This window comes from Strix uralensis, chromosome 3 (assembly GCF_047716275.1).
Source record: "Strix uralensis isolate ZFMK-TIS-50842 chromosome 3, bStrUra1, whole genome shotgun sequence".
In the NCBI taxonomy this organism is placed as follows: domain Eukaryota; kingdom Metazoa; phylum Chordata; class Aves; order Strigiformes; family Strigidae; genus Strix; species Strix uralensis.
The window spans coordinates 127,862,654-127,884,606 of NC_133974.1; the positions used below are offsets into that span (position 1 = coordinate 127,862,654).

Below are 21,953 nucleotides of genomic sequence, written 5' to 3' on the forward strand. Positions count from 1 at the left end.
TGACTCCAGCAACTAAATCCGATCTATTGTATCTAATACTTATGACCCAATGTGCAAAGGTACCATATCCCAAAGAGGGTTTAAAGCATCCAGAAATGCAATCCTGAAATCCCCTAGCCTGTAGTTACCTAAAGCACAGACGTGGCAGAAAGACTGTTTATGCACTTGATATTCAGGAGTCACTGAATAAGAAATATAGCAAGGTCTTGGAAGAGGGACTAGAGCCTAAAACTCCTCACTCTTAGCTGGGGACCCCAGGCACCATCTAAATCATGATCCTTCCACATCTACATTTTTGAGAGATAACGAGTGAGGACATTCAGCCCCTCACACAAGAAATCTCTGCATGTTTACTATCTGAACAGCTACAGCCTCAGTTTCATTGCTAGATTTTTTTTTTCTTCCTTTCCAAGACAGACTCTTTAATAAAGTGTTTTCTATGGCCTGGATGGCACTATCTGCTTTACCGATTTGACAAGCTGATTTGTATTTGCCTCTGTTTCAACAAATCAACTTCATTAAGTCAGCAGCAATGACCCTTCCCATTTTCCTGAGCTCAGATCAATGTCAGAACATCTCTATGACCAGCAGTGCTCATGTTCAACAGATTTTATCCTAGGAATGAGGTGACTCGTAACGGTCACATCACTCAGTTTTAGGAGAAATACATGGCCATTCCAGCTCCTTTTAAACCATTTCAGGGCAAAGATATAGTGCTTTTCAGTAGAGGAAAACAAGTCAGTCAAAAGAACAGTTATTTTCACTTTCAGTACTACACAGACTTAATTTCTAGAAGTACAAGAATTGTTATAAAACATTTATTTCCTTTACACTCCTCCTTATATGCCCTCTCGCTCTGATAAACATACACACGACCATCTTCTAGCTCTGAGAAGCAAGAGACAGCCTCACACAAGTGGGTCAAGGAAACTTTCCCTGCTCTCTGAGCCCGTACAGCCTCAGTTTCACTCACCAGGTTCTCTAGCAATTGCTTCAAGTCTTTGTAATTGGGCATGTGTAACTGTTCAATCAGATTGATAACACTTACTCATCCTTGCAAAGCACTTGAGCTCTAGGGATGAGAGCAGCTTAGCACTAATGGTAACTATTGTCTTTAACCTACAAAGGCCTTGAATACATGCTGGGAAAAAAAAATAGAAAAAAAATTTTTGCAGTTTAACTGAATCGGTTTAGAAAGAGTTTAGATAAAATCAGTGAACCTCCCTTATGCTGGCTCTCAAGAAAATGTCTATAAAACACTTTCTGAACCATTTAGTGGGAGCAGGAGGAGCTGTGTGCCGTGCTCTTAGCCCAAAGTACGTGGCACAATTCTGGTGTGCTACTTGCCCAAGAGGGACCACTGATGTCCTAATACGACATCCTCCTCCTCCTCTCCCTTCTTTTCTGAAAGATATTCCCTGACAGATGCAGCCAGAAAACAACCCCTCCTTCATGAAGGGTCCAGGAATTTTTTTTATTTTTCTGTTTTCTCTTTCACCCAATCCAGCAAATGCCAACCATTGATTAACTTCTTGTTTCCACTCCTGCTACCTTGCAAGTACCACTTCTTCCTGAAACAGCCCAGTGGAGACAGACCAATATCATTCATTTGTATGTACTTTGAAAATCACATGGAATCACCGTGGCTAACAGGTGACTATCACAGCTTGACACAGCTGTATAGACATGGGCTGAGTGTACCCATCATGCCATTAATAATTAAGTAGTCTGCTAATAATCTTAAAAATGAACAGAGATTGCTGTTAATATATTAGTCATCTTAAAACTACCCACATACACATGATAGATGATGATGCTGACAATAGGATTTAAAAAGGAAAACCTGTGTGATGACAGCATGCCCTCAAAGCAAAGTGAGCTCTGTGGTTCAAATACATGAATTCAGAGACTGAATCCCCTCTCAGGTCTGCTACTCGCTTCCAGTGTTGCACTCACCTACAAAATGGGGGCATTTATATAAATTATGCATATCTAATTTAATCAGGCACCCAGTATTGGAACATTTGCATGAAAGATTATGAGGAAATGCAAAACCCCAAGTTTGCTCCCTCCAAAAGCAACTGACTAGAGTCTACAGGGCCTCTAACCTTTTGGCAGAGAAACAAGCTTTTCCTTCTCAAGAACAGACCATTCTTAGCATCATTTATCCCCTGCCCTCCCTGGCTGCCTGTTTAAGGTCTGGCATTTCTCTGCTCAAGGAGCGATTCCATTCATTTCTGTAGCATCCCTCATGAGAGTCTCAACAGGGCTGAGCACTGAAATGAAAGGTCACCAGGAAATCAAAGCAGAAGTGGGCTGTGAGCTGGTGCTCACAACAGCAGGAGAGAAGGATGGCTTTGTAGCTACAGGCACATGGGCTAATTGCAGTTTTCTTGACCTCCAAGGATTTGGCTAAGATGTCAGATCTGAATTTCTTTTATTGAACCTACAAATTCAGGCAAATGCTAGAAGAAAGAATGTCTTCTGGAAAGAAGACATAATTATAACATCATAGGAACTACTCACACATATCTAAAGGTAACTTTATCTTAAAATCAGTATTTGCTGCAAGGTTAAGTGAAAGAGCATCTGAGATTGAAGTATTTATTAGCTATCTTTCTGCCAATAGTCATTGGTAATTATTTGTTACCTTGCATTTCTGACAAAAGCAGGGTCTCTCTTTAGTCAAGAATTTGATGAGCTGCAATGGGAATATTTGAATAATGTGAACAATTCTGGTCAGAATCAAGAAAGATTGAAACTGCTGCAGGTATTAAAAAAACAATGAGGACAGTTATGGGAACCAAGACTCAGCCCAAAGGTTGCAAAGTCCAGCTGAGTTTTTTCAACGAACCAAAGTGACAGAAGAGAACGGATAGGGCTGCTCTGAAAGTCACAATTACAGAATCACAAAAAACACATCTAGGGGAAAGCACTGACAAGGAAGGGACACTTAATACCAGGTGCAGTATTATTTTAAAACCAAATGGCTATGATTAATCCATACTGAGGCATGATTACATTGAAAAATAAAATATTAAGCATTAGAAGAAAACCATTGAAGGAATGAGGTCTTATAGCTGGGAAATAAGTTTTAAGATATAGCTTGCTAAACTTACAGAAAAGGCTGTAACATTCAGCAAGAAAGGGTTGAAACTGCAACGTGGTGGAACACTCCCAGGTCTTTGTACCAATGCTTCTTCTAAAATAAAATAAAAAGGCAGGGCTCATATAAGGCATTTTTTTCCCAAGAAACATACACATGAAATAGTTTGCATAGAAGTTTCATTTTCCCTTGTGTTTTTGCAAAAAAATTGTTAAAATTTGTTTTTCCCTATTGCAATTAAAACATCTGCTGTGACTATGTGGTAAAGAAAGGCAAAGAGCTACGACTATTTTATCTAAGGGTGACAGACTTATGAAAGGTCTATCAGCATGGCTCGGAAGCTAATGGATAAATTACAAGCCCATGATAGATAATAACTAAGTTCTGTGGGTTGAGCAAATGCCAAATATGGCAGCTGATTTTTTTTTAGACTACAGAAGCTCTCCAAAGGCAGGGACAGTTTCCAACACAATGTACTACCCCTTTGTTCCTAAGGCATGTTCTGTAGTACATATCCCTCTGGCAGGGTAACACCTGTACCTTTTGTAATGAACTTCACCGGTTCTGACTGCATTAGACCAAGGATGACTGGAGGCAAAAAACCCAAAATATATGGTGAGTATGTCTTAACCTGACCTACTCTACAAAACAGACCTAAATGCTCCTAGGTGAGGCCTTGATCCAAATACGACAGCTCAGGTCCTTCTTGTACCTTGAGGGTCTCATTGGGAAGGGATGACAGTCTCAGAGCCTCATGAAGAAGTAACTGAGCTGCAGCTCCCCTTCTGAGCTGCCCTGCACAACACTACCAGGATCAGTTAGTGCAGGAGGAACCATGTGCTGGTCCTCTCCTTTCTCAGAGCCGAGGGGTCCCTGGAAATGCAGTAGTTTTAAGGTCTCTAGAAGCTGCAGCCCTGCTCCCATTTGGATACAGCCAGGGTGATTACACCCTATCAGCTGGCCTTTGCATGCTGCCCAGGAAAATGTAGCAATGGAAGTAACATAGGAAGGGTGGCAAAGTAAGAGGGCTGAAGAAATTGTGCGAGACTGCGGGAATGGAAAAGCAAGGAGAGAAGGCAATAGGAATGCAGAGGAGGAGGGATGAGGGAAAGAAGTGAAAGATGGATAAACCAAAGACAATATACAAAAGAAAAATGGCATCAAAGAAGAGACATGGAGAAAAGATGAGGCCAAAATACGTGCAAAGCCCAAACAGAACAGTGCGAGAAACTGCTATGGGAAATAAGCTGAGCAGATGTGTGAATGAGATGTACTTCTTTGTCATGGCAAACACGCTGCTTCCTGCCTGCCTCCTTCTGGGTGGCTTCCCTGCAACAGCTTGCACTTCTGGTGCAGCTGCCCAGTAGCCTAAATGTTCATATCTATATCTATTGACTAATATTTGACACAGCATCTTGCAAAGCACCTAATAAAAGCTCTAAATAATCAGCTAGTGCAGTCTCTGCACATCTGTAAGGGCTGGAATGCAGCACCTTTTCAGTACCGCACCATTACATTATGCGTTTAAGCCTCTGCAAACAAATCCAACTGGTGAACAGTTGTTGATTTATCATGCAGTTCCCTGGAGCCACAGTGAGGTTCAATCCGCCTACTAGATTCGCCACACAAATTCTTGAGAGGTGACTTGAATTACATTTAATCTTTTATGTGATACGAAAATGTTGAGGTGTGAGATGCTTCCATCCCTTAAAATGAACTAAATCACCTCATTCCAGGAAAAAGAAAGGTGCTGCTTCAGCCTCATCAGACAACATAACTCCTGCTGAGGTCAACAGAAATTTCACTGATGCAACAGAGGCAGAACAGATTGCAATTCTGCACTGTTTTTATTTGGTAGTAAACATCTCTAAAGCGGTCTATGCACTGAAATATGCTTTCACACAAACCTGGTGTTCCCCAGCAGGACTGTTTATGTGAACAGAATTCAGCACTAGCTGTCTTAGGTATAAAGGTGCAAATTTACTACTCATAAGCCTGTGTTATTTCTCCAACACTTATTTGCTCCTGGCTTCCAAAAGTTGCCATAAAACAGAAACTACAGCTTTTTTATGAAATGACAGAAAAGTGGCAGTCCTCCCAGCTGCAGAGCTGTGAAAAGGGGATGACTGTTAGATATATTCTTTGACTGTGTTTTTACAGGAGGAAATCAGTGTGAGTATGCACAATCCAAGGGTACTTTCTCAAAGATGGCAGTTGAAAGCAGCTTTTGTTGGAAAACACAAAAAAACAATCCTTAGGAGAACACAGCTTCTCCTCTAAGAGAAGCTCTCCTATCTCACAAATACCCCATAAGAGTCAGTTCCACAGACCCGATCATTCCTGAGGAATCTGCAACTATCCATTTGGAAATACTGTCTCTCTTCTAGCAGTTATCCCTCTCCCATGCTGTTCCATGACTAGGGGAACACAACCAAAACTCAGGTGAGTTCCTAGGTTCCTAGGAAGCCTTTCATCTGGTGTGGCTGTAGACTCTGACCTGTTAATACTTCGTTAATTTGTTCGTCAAGATTACAGGGACCCCCCAGCTCTAACTACTTCTGCCTGACACACTCTCTGCTGCTTGTATTTTAAGAGTTTCTAGAACATGTTTCAGAAGCAGCTGTCTGAAACTAAGAAACAGAGCACTTAGACATATCTGAAGATGCTAGTGACACAGTGTTCCTTGGCTCTTCCTTGGGCTGTGATAGCATCAGTGACGTTTTTATCTAGGAATGTAATGAAAGGAGACTAGGGATTTTTAAAATTTGGCTTGGTATTTCAGCAACAGAATAAATGCAATAACAAACAAAATTCAGACATGTACCTTATTAAAAAAAATAAAATTGCTAAAAGTTGTAAAAATTACATAAAGAGTTTCTGTCCTTATCAGTTTGTTAATCTCAGTCATGAAAAAAGCTGTGATTTCAAGTACTTCCTAGAATCAGGGTCCCAAATGCACTAAGGTTCATAAGCAGCTTGTCTTTCAAGAGGACCAAGGATGTCGGTGAAAGCAGAAATTCTCACTATATTCTGAAATACTTTTATGGGCTATTACGGTCTAACCAATAATTTTAATTTAAAAACCAGAGCATATAGTTCTGCAGAGATGGAACAGGTGCAGAATAGGCAGGCAAAGCCTTTTTACCTTGAAACACACTATGTTCTCATTTCTAAGCGATCTTTCAGTCTTACAGTTTACTTATTTGCTTTTCCCCTCTGGCACTTTTGAGCAAAGAGCAGGCTTTTAAAACCACTGTGTGTCCTAATGTCAATCAGCAAGAAAAACATCCATGGGCATAGGATAGAATACTGATGGTAAGTGTTCAAATCTGCATTTAGGGTCCCAGAACAGAGACTAAATTTACTACTGATTTTGGCTCCAGGATTCTAGCGCTGGTCACCCCAAGTGCACTTAAATATGCAACTAACACTCAGAGCTTTTAGAAACATTTCTCAGAAGAGGTCCAATGAGTAAGGAAGAAGGCTGACTCCAGGGCTCAAGGCACTGTCCAAAACATTATGCTTGGCTGAGAGCTAGGACCACTGGCGGCTCCACCACAGGGCGAGAAATGACAATGTTGCGCTGTAAGTCACCTCGTGACACCTACCACCATTAAGGCACTGTTTATATGAGAATTGTTAATGATGTAAGGAATGCTAGAAAAGAAAATACAAAGCACTGGGCAAAGGGAAAAAGGTGAACAATTTAGGTAGCCTTTTCTGTTTGATGCCATACAATTGGAGTCCTTGCACGCAGTAGGAGGTATTTGACATTTTCCTCTTCAGAGATTAGCACTTACAGGTATTGATTTAGACTAGGATTTATACATGACTGTCATTTTTACAAAGGGCACAATAAGAGAGATTAGCAAGAAATTGACAGGCACACCATCCTTAATCAGCTGCAAACTGTTTTCATCCGAAATCTGCGGGTTTGTCAGCAAAAGCAAAATGCACAATAACTAAGTGGGGTAGTGGAAGAAGAGCACTCAACCCAACAGGATGAAAATAGCTACCAGGAAAGGGTGCCATAAGAGAGCTTTTTATCTTTTATTTTTAATCTGGAACAGAGTCACAATTCATGCCACGTCTTTTAAAACCTTATTATCTGTTTTGGATTAGAATTAAAGTTCCTTCTCAAACACCAAGCTGTTCCCATGACCTTTACAGGACATGGGTCCCACCCAAGCATGTCAGAAGGCTGCCAGGTCAACTTCTCATTACCCAAGTCCCTTGCTGGATGCAGTCTCAAGTAATGTGCATCTCTCTTTCAATCCAGGAGCCTTCCTTTGGAAGAAGTAGGTTTAAAAACACAATGCATAAGGAAAAAACCTACCCAGCTCTTTGTGAATGAGACCTGAAGACTGAATATATCATTAAGAAGGATTTTCTTTGGCACAAATAGAAGTAAAAGCCTTGCTACTTTCGATTTTCAGTAAGAGTTCGGCACCTACTTCGTTCTCAATGCAATTTGCCCAGATGCATTTCAACACGCCTTGTCCATCTAATCCATTCTGAAAAATCTCATTTTGCCTGCTTGGCAGTTGTGGAAACATATGCTACAGCCAGGTGTATTTCAATTACAAAGGATAAAAATTTCAGGGAAAAAAGATTACATTTTCTGCCTCTCTTAGTTATCCAACCTCTAAATTAAAAGCAGGAAAATGGATGCCTCTTTCACTGCCCAAGTCTGCTTGAAAATTGGTTTCCTGTTTAGCCTGCATCATGGGATTTAAATTATTTTATTCCAAAAGTTACAAAGCACCAAAGGTTCTTGCCTCTGAGTGAAATGGATTAATATTTACAAGAATTATATTTTTCTTGATAAGGCTCAGTCTGCGTAGCCCCTTATCAATGGTGCCTTGATATGATAGAGCTGTTTCTGTTGGGGTTAGGTTCAGGCAAAAAGTATAGCAGATTTTGCTCACTTTCTGGCTGGATAAGCTTAGATAAAGTGCAGTGCTGATCCTTATGAGGTACAATTAATCTCCTCAATGGTATAAACCTTTGATATCTTTTCTGTTGTGTCTAGAACTAATGAAAATTTCACAACTGCCTTCTTAAGGGAGAAATATGTTGAAGCAGCACCCTACCATTCGTACTGCCTTTTGAGCTTGTGCTATAAATTCAAAGATGACTGAAAGCACATCTGCTATGAAAAGAAATCCATGGGGCCGAAAAAGTGGGAGAGCTGTCCATGCTGTGTAGGGAATCATCACAGGTTTAGACACACTGTCTCAACTGGGCCTCCTGTTGCATTTCTGCAGTGTCTGAATGGACCCCCAAAGCCGTTCCTGCCTTTAAGCAAGCAGCCAGCTTTGGATCTAGATTTCCTCTCATCATGTGGTGAAAAGTTAGAGGCCAGGCTGAGCTGGACTACCTCACAGGAATTGAGTAGCAAAAGAACAAAGGAAGGGCTGAGACAGAGACATCAGACTTAGCGGGCTGCTTCAGAGGGAACTGGAGAGGTGGGGTGCAGTCAGAGTTATCTCCCACCCCAAACAGCAATTTTGCACCTGGGAGCAGCAGCAACCAGCTTGACTTCCCAGATCTCTGGCCTAAAAATAAGTAGGGGGAACATTTTGCTGTTGTTTTATCTGCAGCCTACAGTTTGAGAAAATGGCTTTCCTCGTCTGCACCTGTCCAGTGGGAAGCTCTCAAAGGAACAATGTCAAAATGCAGCACACATCCACAGCCCAATGGGGCCAATTTACAATGGCTGAGGATCTGACCCGGACTGTTTCTTTCATTTCTCTACTACTCAATCCATATTCAAAATGTTTTGCTATCAGAGGTTTATCTTATGAAATAATAATACTATTCTGGCTTAGTGCCAAGGTTGGGCTAAGGGATGGCAATACATTAACGCTCCAGGTAATCAGCTCAGCAACTTTCAACTGTCAGTCACAGCTCTATGAAACTGTCCTGGCAAAAATAAATGTTTTCAGATATGCTCATTGGTGATACATTAAAAACAGTATCCAGCAAATGTGAGACTTGCCTCTCTGTGTATGCAGTGGGTCTAACATATCTGCAATGATCCAATCAACCATTCAGAAAGTAATTTTAGTTCTTGTATAAACATCTATTTGTTAAGCAGGGATACACAACCAGCTCAGGGAGAACTCAATAAATGTTTTTAACATTAAATAAAACATAAGTCAATTATTGAAGTAGAAAATGAAGACTATTGTTGTGCCCAAGGAAAACAAAAAGCTTTTTGAAGGGCAAAAATTTCTTCTTTTATGTTTATTTTAGTAGGGCTGTACTTTTAGACCACATTTAAATTACTAGACTGCACTTGGGAAAGAAAATAATATAGTAAAGCATCCAGACCGTATAACCCTCCATAGGTTTAATCTACAGAGAGCTCAAGGTTTCATTTTCTGCATGAAGAGATAGGTCAGCTCTAATTCTTATATGAAGGTTGCTTCAATCCAGCTTAACAAGAAGAAAATTCCTGTATTACCAAGCCTCCCCCGCAGCATATTTAATATTTCCTTGATCTCTTCGTACTACCAAACAGTTTATGGGATTCACTGTGTCTCAGTCCACAGGAAGTTTTCTTGTAGTAGAAATACACTAGGCCTTGCGATGGAAGACAGATCAATATAAACAAGAAAAATATTGTTCATAGGTTATTCTGTTTTCTCATAGTTGTTTATCCAGTTACCAGTATCTGGTAGGTTTTTATATTCTGACCTAAATCTAAGTTTTTCTGTCACAGAAATCTAACTCATATAAATAATATTTTGCAAAGAATTAACAACAGCTTTGTGCTCTTTCAGCAAGTGTCTTCCTCCTGAAGGACTGTCTCCTTTTATAGGGTTGCTTTCCTCCATTTTGCTTTCCAAGTAAACAACCTCACTTGACACCTTATTCATCATCCACTAACGTGAACGTGCTTGCACTCCTGATTTGTTATGCTTTTCTTTAGACAGAATAAGGAAACTGAAGGTAACAGTTTTTCAAGGGCCAAATGCTTGTGAAATCGTTAGCCCTCAATGACTTACTGTAAGTTAGAACTCATCCTTGCTTTTGCATTACCCACTGACATAACAGCTGTCTGACACCTGTGATCAGCTACACCACATCTTTACTCCCATGACAGCAGCACTAATTTAGAAAAAAAAAAAAATCAAATCCCCCAAGCCATGAGACTACACAGTTTAACTGGGTGGGGGGGAAAGCTGAGTTTTGGTTACAGCTGGCCAGAAGTATAAAAAAAGAAAAGCTTCTCACAAAATTGAAAGATCAAAGAAGTTTGGGGTTTTCGTCTTTCCCACCCCTCCCCTCTAAATACCAACATGCAGTATTTCCACAAGGAAATCATTCCCATAGAGCCTGTAGCCCATGAAACAGAAAGGAAAACTGGACAGCATACAGAGCAACTACAGGAAACACCCAGAAGTATCCCAGGGAGGACTGCTCCTTGCTGCTCACAGAGTCCCCCCTCTCTAACAGGCAATTAGTAGTACTGACACCAATGAACTCTCCCCAACTAGAAAACATCCAAACATTTTGATCCTTGGCCTTGTGCCAGACCTCTTCCAGAACTGTCAGTTCTTTCCTGGAGTTAGAGAGATTGAAAAAGCTACTCTGTCCTGGAGCTGAACATCTAGAAAGTATCACCTTTTAACCCCATAGAACCCCAGCTGCTGGACCATCCCTATAGAGCCAGAATTCACCAACACTGGATTCAACCAAAACTTGTCAAATGCCAATACAGGGGCATATCTTTGGGAAAGAAATATAATCAACATTTTCTTGTGCCCCATTTCTGCCCTGGTGAAGGTGCTGAGCCATACAATCTCTCATGCTTCCTGCAGCATTCTACTGCCTTTTTCTAATCTAATCTGAAATGTTAAAGTAAGACTGAGTTTCCCTTCTTACACACATTCCTCCCAGGAGTGGATGACTGTACTTCAGTGTTTACATTTCAATTACCGACCTCCAACATCAACTCTGCAAGCTCTCTGCTATTCGGTGAAAACATACTTGTTTTCCCATTGAAACGCACAACAGCTTTTAGTTAATACGCCCCCAGACCAGAGAAACCATAAATGAAATACTAATTTGTTGTGCTGCTTGAATTACAGTTCCTGGCTGGGCAAACTAAAAGGTCCTATGTCACAGGAATGGGTTTGTTACACTTAATTGCATGTCTTACTCTCTTTCCGAGTCATCAAAACATTTGAGGTCTCGGCGTAACTTGAAAATATCTGAATCAAGCCTGAAAGGCTAACAAGAAAAACAAACCAAAAAGCTGAGTGCTGTCTCACACTGCCCCATATGATTAAAGAGAATTACAGAATGAGCAAAAAAGCCCTAGAGTCAATGACATTGGTATTGGAATGAAGTATCTAGGGAGCTGCTGAAACTGCTAGCACTTGGGAATCTTGTGTAGTTTCCCACTGTGAAAGTTGAAGTAATTAACCTACAGTCTTCTGTGTGCCTCAGCCAGCCAAGAGAGGAGAGAGGGGATGAGCAGAAAGTCGGTCAGACCTGAAATTTATGACATCTAGGATCTCAAGGGAGCCTATTCCAGCAGAGCAGGTCTTGAGGCAGAACACAGAGCTGGGATTCAGCACAATGGGATTTTACTCCTGTGTCTGTCCATGCAGAGAAAAAGACATTATATCTCCCTGTTTGCTTTCCTATCCCTTTGCTGTATCAACTTAGACCAAAATGCTTTGTGTGCCTGCAAATTGGCACACTGATTCCGAGCAAGACTAAAAAGTGCAGCATGCTATAAATAAGCATTGTTTTATCAAAATGACATTTGTTTGGGAGGTCACTTCGCACATTGGGTCAGAGATATTGCTCCTGCCACGCTTCACAATAATAGCCGTTCCACAGGTAGTCTCCCTTCTTGCTGTGTTTGCCAAAACAGACCTGTCTGAGGGGGGATCAGGGGCAGTAGGGGTCAAAGCCCATTCCACAATTTGGAGCCTTCTTTTATTTATATCAGAGGACCCAATCACCTATAAAATATCACATTAAAGCACATTCAATCTAAATGAAAGATTCTATTCCTGCACAAGCTCTCCAATCCAAGCATCAGATTTGGTCTATTCCAAACAAAAAGGGTCTCTTCAAACAATGTTATGAGAAATTTCTAAAGAAGAAGAGCTGGGTAGGTTTTTTAGAAAAAAAACCTTTTTTTTTTGGGGTGGGGGAAACCAATAGGTTTTCCACTTAAGATGTTCTTCCTCAAATAAGGCCTACATAAGAACAAAAAAATCCTCCTGTAATCTAGGATTTCTCATTTCTTCTTCAATATGGGCAGAAATGACTCAACAAGGTGAAGGAATGAAGAGAGGTAAAGGACTAGTTCCTCACAGTGTCTGTTGAGGCAGACCCAATGCAGCCAGGCAGCAATCTGCAGTCCCTCAGGTGAGCACAAAACAGATTTAGAAACAGTTCGCCTCTCTCCTGAAATTCCCCAAGGGGAAATAGAGCTCAGCAAACCCGTTTATTTAATGAAAACCTTTATCCAGGAAATAGTACACTGTCCAAACCCAGACATCACATAACATTGTCTCCTAGTACTAATAATCTACGAGGAGGACTTCGCTCAGTTAGCCTTACATAGCCATTGGAAATCTCTTGGAATAGGGTAAATCATTAAAAGAAGGCTTCTGTTATGCAGATGCCAGGGAAGATGCATATTAGGTTATTGCATGCATCTGTATTCATTTCTGTGTCTTTGCATCTGCCTAGAAATACACACCACTGGTACTTCTTAGTTTGTCGAGAATGCCAATGCAAAGAGAAAGTGGCACATCTTTGTTTATATGTTAATCATGGGAGCATATCTGTGCTACACACACCATCAAAGCAACTGCACTCTTTATACAGAAAAGCCATGCAATACTTTCTGGGGTTGTGCTACAGAAAACAGTGGGAAGGTTCAACTCTGCCCTGCTCCAGTTGATTTTTTAAATAGTTTTTGTTCAACGAGATAAAGGTATTTATTTACATTTTATGTTTTAGTGAGGGAAGGAATTGATTTTCAGTGGAATTGGGGACTTGTGTAAAGATTACCTAAGAAGGGTAGTTCAGAGGGTTAATTTAATTTCCATCTCTTCCTCTGATCCCATGTTTTTATTCTCAGGCCTCTTCATGCCATCCCCATCCCCACACTTGGCATGCCCTATCAGCTTTTAATATATCTCCTTTTATGTCTTTTCACAAAACATACCTCTTCTTTTAAATTGGGCTTATTTCTTGACATGACACAAAATGGGAAGTCAATATATTTTAGATGAAATTCAGTGCCCATGTTATTGCAGTTGGTTCAGTAGCTATTCATTAAACTATTAAGAAAAGCAAGACCTACTAAAAGATATAGGCTGAACAATACACAATGTATATTAAACAAATTACACAGATCATTAACGATCTTGCAAGATTAATAGAAAACTGACTTACAGAATCAAAATCCATTCCCTCTCTCTCAAGTCTGAGCCTGGAAATGCCCCAAGAGCAAGCCATATTAAATTTAAAGCTAACCTGATCTAGGCTTTGCCGTCCCTCTCTAAGGGCAAAGAATTCTATGACATTTGGAAATGGCAGCTAGTTACACACCACGCATTTTTCAGTAGCATCCATTTCAAAGTGATATCATTACATGAATGAACTCTACTCACTGCTTGTGGAGAGCATTGCCTGGTCTAGTGGTTTGTTTGTGGTTTTTTTTTTTTTTCTTTGCAAATGACTCTATGGTATAAAGCTCTGAATATCATGCATTTATGAACCTGAGTATGTGTGCTGCTATTTTCACAGGAAAACTGTCATTATAAAAACAACCAGCATAAGGCCTCATGGCACTTACCTTCAGAAGACAATTGGTTTCATGAAGCAAATGCCAGCAGCTGCATTATCAAATAACCTGAAGACTGTGCTGGATAAATAATAAAAAATGGATCTCTGTGTAAGATGCAAGTGATGGAAAGAAATTAATCTTTGGAGCTCATCTTCAGAACATCAAATAATATACCTGACCAAATGAAAATCTAAACTGAAGATCTTATTATAGCTGCACATACAGACAGCCCTTATTTTATGAGACTGAAAAGCACTAGAAGACAGATCTTACCTTGTAGTTTCTAGAATCTGGTATTTAGCTCAAAATCTTTTAGAAGTCTACCCAAATTTCATACATCAGCTGTAGAGTTATCTGCAGAGAGAAAAAGAAAATTAATTACTGTAAATATACTGAAACCATATAAAAATGCAATATCCCCACAGTATACATATTTCATAAGCAACACAAAAAACTCTTTACAATGCATCCTGTAGAGAAAGAGGTTTCAGTTCCTTGTCCTTACTACTGTGAGTATTCAGCCTAAATTGCTGCCCTCTCTAAAAGTTTTAAGCTCTGAAAAGCAGAAGAATACCTCAGAAGATGAATAACTGATTATCTTGAGATAATCAAGATACTTAACAGTGACCTTACTTCTTTGTTCAGTGTGAACTCATCTGTTATGCCCGTGGTTCATTTTAGCCTGTTGGTAACTTGTTAGCCATCAATCCTGCTTAATTATTTCTAGCTAAAAACAAAACGTTGATTTGGCATTAAACAAATTCATCTAACAAAGTTTCCATAAAATTAAGGATATTTATGCCTTTGTCTGCTAACTGAACCATCAGTGATGCTTTCTCCATATACTGCATAAGAATTTAGCTATTATTCTAAGCAAATGAATTCAGGGCAAAAATAGAAACAGCCATTAAAAGATAATGCTACTGGATAATTCTTGCTTCTAGTTCTGTCAACATATAGAAGTTTAAGATCTTCATGATAGTCCAATCAAGCTGAATTAAAATGCTTTCCAAGTATATTTTTGTGCTATATAAGCTTGTCTCATTAAAAATTGGGAAGGGGGGAAAAAACAACCTTGTGACTATGAACTAAAATAGTGCTGACACTGCTTTTTGAGAACCAGGCAGACTGTTTGTACTCTCACATTTCTTGTTTTTACAAATGAAAGAAAATGGTAATCAGGATTTAGTGCATTTATCTGGAATCTCCAAAGCAGAATTTACAAGAAATAATAAGGCATCAAGCTGGCCTCACAGAAGTCTCTCATGCCCCAAACACAGCAGCACTGCAGGTAGTTCAAGGTGTCAGTGGCAGAGTGACCCTTCTTATGTACAATAGCTGCCTAACAGGACTGTTTCAACAGCAGCACCTAAGGGATTATGAATAATGATCACCTCCAGGAAGATTCTTCTTACATGTCTCCCACTTAACCTCAACCTGATTATGAGGACATGTGGTGGTTTTGCAAACCTTGGTGATCTGAAACACTGCTCTGTACAGATTTTTCATTTCCCAGTTAAGGGAGCCTACTACTCAGTTACTCTGAGGCTCCTTTTCATTCCTTTATTAGCACAGCAAGGTTACTGAGACTCTTTGAAAGCATCCAGCATGTCTGTTTACACGTTGCTACAGAAAGTCCCATGCCTATTCAAATGGAGTGAGAGGTCCATGCCCGGAAGGGGTTTGCGTGCAGAGTTCCTGAGAGCAGTTGCACAATGGCTGTAGAGGAAAAGGCATAACGTACCCTGACAGGCAGGATTGTCCTGAGCTGCAAACATGGTCAAGAACATCATGGATTTGCACAAAACAACTTGAAGCCACAGTGAGAGAAGGAATCACAAGAGGCTTTTTATTCCCAATTACAGAATAACTGAGAGCGAGCAGAGCTTCCTCTGATCCTCATGACCACAGAAGACCACTTGCACACATTCTCCATGGGGGAAATTTGCTTCTTCAATCATGGTTATATCAAGAAGGAAGGGAGAGAGAGCAGAGCAGCTGGTAGGGCAATAAACCAGTGCTTTGAGCAGCAGGAACACTTGATCCGCTCATCTTCTAATTAGCTCTAACATGAGAGTAACACAACATATTGACTTCTTCCAGTCCTCTTTGTACCATACCTAAATTGGTCATGGCTGCCAATCTTTAAATGTCACAGTTGAGTCAAGAGCCAGTGTCAAGAGAAAGAATATGCAGTCACCTGTAGAACAGAGTTAGCACTAGCAGATACTCTGCTTGTTCTCTCATCAAAACCATTTCTCATCTCACCATTTGGCCCTCAGGGATAACACGACCTAGAAAACTGTCAGTTTCATAGCAAAATATTTTTGAATAAAATGTTCTGCCCAGATTCAACAAACTCCAAACCCATGATGTAATGGTGACAGTTGGTATGTGACGAGCAACATCCTGGTTGTTGAAGACTTAAGCACAGACCATTATCCACAACTTAACTGGCTGCTCTTAAGGTGGTTTCAAGTTTGCTTGCCCTCTTCAAAATCTGTGTTCATACTTAGCAATCCATATGGAGAGTTAGAAAATTATGGGGAAGGAAATGACTCTTCATTAGAAATGGCTCTTCATCAGAAATGGTGTCAGGTGAACAGTAGCAGATTAAATGGTAACCACACTCACTTCTGTTTGTTAAGCAGGGCAACAGACACCATAAGGAACCAGAGCCAAAAGGCTGAGGGCTATGTCAATATGAAGTTGATGGCCAAATGAAATATGTGTATACTGATACACAGATAGCTCCAAGTCAGTCTGTCCCTTGCTCTCTTTCTATTTTTCCTGATTTCTCTGGTCCAGGCAGGGAGGCACACATAAGCTATGTGGATTCTGAAGAACAATAATTGAAGTGCAATACCAATGCTCTAGTTTGACTAGAGTTAGGTGTGGGTCAGCAGACTGAGACATTCAGAGGACTCTCCCCCTTACCATCTTTTTCCTCTAATGTTTGCTGATTTATCTGTGCATATATGACTTAATTAGTGAGAAGTGATTTGGAGGCCCTAACTCTCCTCTAAGAATACAGGGTAGAGCAGAACTTCAAAAAAATGCCTAAAAAAGGATGGCAGAGAGTTGGGCTTTTCACTCTTTGCACCGTGCTGCTGCGTGGCCGAGCACTCTCAATCCCTAAGAACCAACCTCAAACAGTTGTGGTGTCCACTTGTGCTTGCCACTGCCACATTTGGTCGCCGCTTCCCTGCATACAGAGCTAGTTGCAAGCAGGATCCCACGCTGTAACAAGGAAGAGATGTCCACTTCCATCACACTATCAGCACAGAGCTGACCACCTGTGCTTTAGTCACGGCTCTTCTTGACACAGTCTCCGTATTTGCTCTATGCAATAACAGTATGCTCAGCTTCTAAGCAGCTGTGTTTAATTGAGAGGGATTTTAAAATCTCACTTGTTATTGGATACACAAAATAAATCACTAAAAGGCAGGAAAACAATTTATGGAAGTGAGGTTACACCTCTCCATGCTGAACTGTGGGGTAGATTTGGCATGTTTTGCAGACCAGCTGAAGGTCTGGTCCAATTTTCGTGACTGTTCCTTGGACTCAGTGTAACTCCCCAGAGCTACACTGGGCTGGTGATGTCTGAGGCCATCTCTAACATTTGCTGTTAGGGACATGAGGATATATCCCCATGGCCACACTGATGATAATGTCACCTGTGATAACAGCATGATTACACAGGCACAGACAGGGTAGTTTCCTGGTAAATGCGACTCCCCTTCCCTCATGAAAGCAAACCACTTGCTTCAGCCATTATCTTCAACAAGGAAATTTACCATTTACTTCTCACGAGGTTTTCAATTTACTTGACATTTAAAAACATAAGTACCTTTGGCCTTACTAACTCTCCCCCCACCATTAGTACCTGACACGCAGCTCTGCTGACTCGGCATATGACCTTCTGCTCCTCTGAAACTGAATGAAGGCTCAGAGGTTTCGTTACCAAGGCAACTCCTTTTGATATTTGTACAAAGTTACATGCTTTGGAGGGAACCTGCAAAGCTGCCCAATCCCACAGGAAGGACACCTGCGGCTCACTCTTTTAGGCTCATGTACAAAGGACCAGATACAATACAGGTTGAAGCTCTAATGAAGTCCTGTAACAATTTAAGTGTATAAATCTGTCTAAAACAAGAGTACCTCTGTCGCATGAAAGTAACAGTGGCTTGCATATTACTAGAGAGGGTGGAAAATCTTTGCAAACCACTATCCTTTCAAAGATGCTTAGCAAAAAGGACAACACAAGCAATATTGCTGCAGCCCAAATGAGAGCGTTACCTGCAGAGACACAGAATAGCTTTACAAGAGAGCAATAAAACTGAAATAAACAAGTATCTCTTGGATGTGGCTGTACCAGAGGTCCCAATGGGAGAGGAGGTTTGTTGGTCACAATTCCAGAGGGTAATGGACACGTTAGTGAGAGCAACTTTTAATTTTCCATGGAGGAAAACCGAACTGAACATGAATAAATTACACTGAAGTGACTGAGAGTGCCAGGGTGCTCAGGATTTAACAAAGGAAAATTGACTGCCAGAAAATGAAAAAATCTTAACTAAGTAAAGCCCACGTTGAGCAATGCTGAGAACTCCAGGGCATGGCAAAGAGAATGAGCCTCTCCAGCAAGGGTCAGAAAGCAGCTACATCAAACATTGCTGTAGGTAACATAAGTCATGAAAATGAGAAAAGGATGAGATCACTGTTTCTGGTGGTTTAGTCCCTGCATGGACTCCATAGGATAACACAATTTATTAGGCCGGCAGGATTTTTCTATCACCATAAAGAGACCATTGTAGATTTGTTCTTTAATCCCGTTACTGTTATCCTTACAAGGGACCATGTAGAATCCAGTTTATAATTACTGTAACTAGAATTTACCATTTCCCATAAGATGTTGTTTTCAGTTGCTTACAACTTTGTCAAACTACCAAAATTGCAAAAGCAGCTTTTATTTTGGCATTTAAAAATTTACAGTTTCAACTTAAGAGTCTTAATGCCTGCATTTTCTAAGATAGTGCTGGGTTTGGGCTTATCACAGAACAATGGCACAGAGCGTAAAATCAGCAAACTGAAGATGCAAGGGGAAGGATAAGTTTCTAGTTAATTCAATGTTTCATTCCCAATTCTGCAGCAGGACTTCTGGGCAGTTCTGCACAGGGGAGAAGACCGGGCTTGCATATGTTCCCAAGGAGGAATGGGGCGATATGAATGATTCTTCTTTACCAGCTTTTGTCTGCCTATATCTAAATTAAATATAAAGGCTTCTCTCTTTGTGAAGGTGTGAATCCCTACAGCTGACAAGGATGAAACAGGCAGTGGTTTGGAAAATGCCATGTCACCCACAGATGTACTTCCAAATGAACACTGAGGTCCCAATGATGTCCTGCTCAAGACAACAAAATCATCCATTCCCTGTGGAAGAGCTCGTCCTATCATGAAACAAAAAAATTTCTGTGATTTATACAGTCTTGACAATGCTGCAATCAGCAAGAAGGTCATATAAACTTGTTGAAATCTGTTAGTGTGAAGGTCACAAGCTACCAAAACCCATTCGAGTACTAAGACTGATTGTTATTACATGCCCTAATTATGGTAGGCATAAAATAGCACATCTCTGACAAGTAACAAACAGCAGAAAGACAGCCCAGAACATACACACCTTGCTGCTATATTTTCTCAGTGACAAGACACACTGTCCTACTTCTTGAAATACAGAGTTGCATGACTTTCCAAAATAATCACCAGCATGACTTTTTCCAAACATATAGCTCTACTCCATAATGAAGTCATACTGAGACCTGTCCATCTCTCCTGAAATAAGGCATTTTAGGAAGATGATGTTCTGAATAAATTCTTGCTTAGCAAATACAATTTTGATTGAAAAATATCAGTAAGAAAGTAGATAACATTGTAAATATCTGCATCTGGTGAACTAACTGTATCAGGACTTCAATTCAGGTAGGTACGTAAATGTATCCTTACAGAAAAGAACGTATTGTTCCTTACTAGAGGTTTTTTACTTCAAGGGCATCTAGAAACAACAGAACTGAGTCATCCCAAGTTACTGTGAAGTTTGTTGTTTTGTTTTGTTTTTTTAATTAGCAGCATAGTTGCTCTGCTCCTGTAGAGTCATTCAGGGTTTAGGTAAAAAAGATCTGTAATTATGAAGTAAATTGTCAAGCAAAATTAAACTGAATTGAGCCTATCCATCCTCTGCTACCGTTTGCAACCTTCAGTCATGCTTTCTTTCAGTTTTCATATTGCTTCCTCCCCTTAAAGGAACAAAGCCAGCATCTCTTGCCACCAAGGGAAAATATTCAGTAAATGCAGTAGCCTCCAGCCTAACTAAAACCTTGTATAAGTTCACTCAGCAGTACACAAAGACCATCATCACCGCTCCTGGTGGACTGTTAATTGGGTTCTCCGTCTTATTTACTCTGTTATAGTAGTGTCCGTAATCAAATGGCTTTGTACAAAGAATACATCAATGACCCACTCCATGCAATTTTTCCTGAGACATGCTCTTGTTTTTCACCATCAACCACCATTCCCTAGAGATAAACACACAGAATCTGTACCATCTATCAGACAGCACCCGAAGGAGAGACCTGACTTATTTCCTGCCTGTTCCCCCTTTTTTTTTTTTTTAAATTTAAACCAGAGCAGATATTTCTGAGGAAAGAAAGAAAAACTGTCAGAGAAAAAGATGATGCAAAATTAAACAGCGATGCTTGCATAATGGATGATGTGACTTGTTAGAAATCTTTAATCGCTTTTTATCATTTGGTGCAAGTATTTCCAGATACACAACCAACCTCCTAAAGATTTCCCTCAACTCCACAACAGAGCACAGGATCCCTTTGCCACCATAACAGAGTACTCTCCTTCACAAGAGCAGCCATATTTACAGTGTCAAAACTAATTAGCAAAACCAAATACAACATTTAAAGCATGGATGCAGGCCTTTGGTTTAGATATCACTAGTTACTGGTACTACTGAAAAACTACCAGTTTTGAGTCCTTTATAACCATATGTGGAACTTCAGCATTAGTAAAATGGGAGGTTCAGCCCAAGCGTGAAATGGTTTTTGAAAGGTTTGAGAGGCTTACATTTCTTGTGCTTGGACTCAATTACTTCTCAGCATGCTGCAACAAACAAGAGCTTTTTTTCCCCTATACAATGCTTAGTTTAATTCCCGAGCTCTCCACAACAGAATGTTGTGGAAGCCAAATTATAAATAGGTTGAAGAAGAAATTAGACTCATTCATCACTGGTGGATATTAATCAGGATGGCCCAGCCACAGTCGCCCAGCCTGGAAAACAGTACTCAGCAGATTATCAAGAGCTAAAAAGAAATATATGTGGAAAGATATTTTAGTCACACATTGTTTCACATACTCTTTTCCTGAGTTTTTCCCCAAGTAGCTACTGGTTGAGACTATTTACTAGACTGGATCAACTTCTGGACATCCAGAATAACAATAGCAAACATAGTTCTTTTTCTATGTTAAAGGCAGTAAGAACTCAAAAATAATTCCAGTTTTGTTTTCCAAAGTCTGAACAGAGAATGTGAACTGGAATTCAATAAAACTGTACTAACTATTGTGATGTTTGCACTGAAAATATATAGCTATTTTATGGTGAAATCACAAGAAAACATGGTCATTTAAGTTATCCCATCCTTCATAACAGTCTTTCCTGATCTAATGAAAAACAAAATTAAACACAAAGATGGGGCATATGAAGGAAAATGCCTATCATAAGTTCATATGCAGTGCAGAAATGCTGCAAGGTTTGCACTGAAGCAGCAGACCCAAAGCTTTCACCAGGAAATGGGTGAGCTTCTTTCCATTTACCTCCCAGAAGAGCTACATGCTGTTTAGCAGTCCTTTGAGATCTGCCTTTTGCCAGCTATCTTAATTGCAGTTAAGGAACTACACTCGTAGGAACAGTCTTTCCTTATGATGTCGCATTTCTTGTGCTGCACTTCTGAAAGTGCC

General features: G+C 40.3%; 1 long non-coding RNA gene across 2 annotated transcripts in view; it reads right to left on the reverse strand.

Moving 5' to 3' along the window:
* Window positions 1-3,126: 3,126 nt before the first annotated feature.
* The window catches only part of LOC141941516 (uncharacterized), a 38,201-nt gene continuing 19,374 nt past the window's right edge, over window positions 3,127-21,953 (reverse strand). The window contains exons 3-5 of one of the 2 annotated variants that reach the window (XR_012628362.1): window positions 14,208-14,288; window positions 13,944-14,012; window positions 3,127-3,202 (exon numbers count right to left, since the gene is read on the reverse strand). This is a non-coding gene — a long non-coding RNA (uncharacterized LOC141941516). The remainder of the gene's footprint in view (window positions 3,203-13,943; window positions 14,013-14,207; window positions 14,289-21,953) is intronic. The other variant, XR_012628363.1, reaches the window with a different exon arrangement.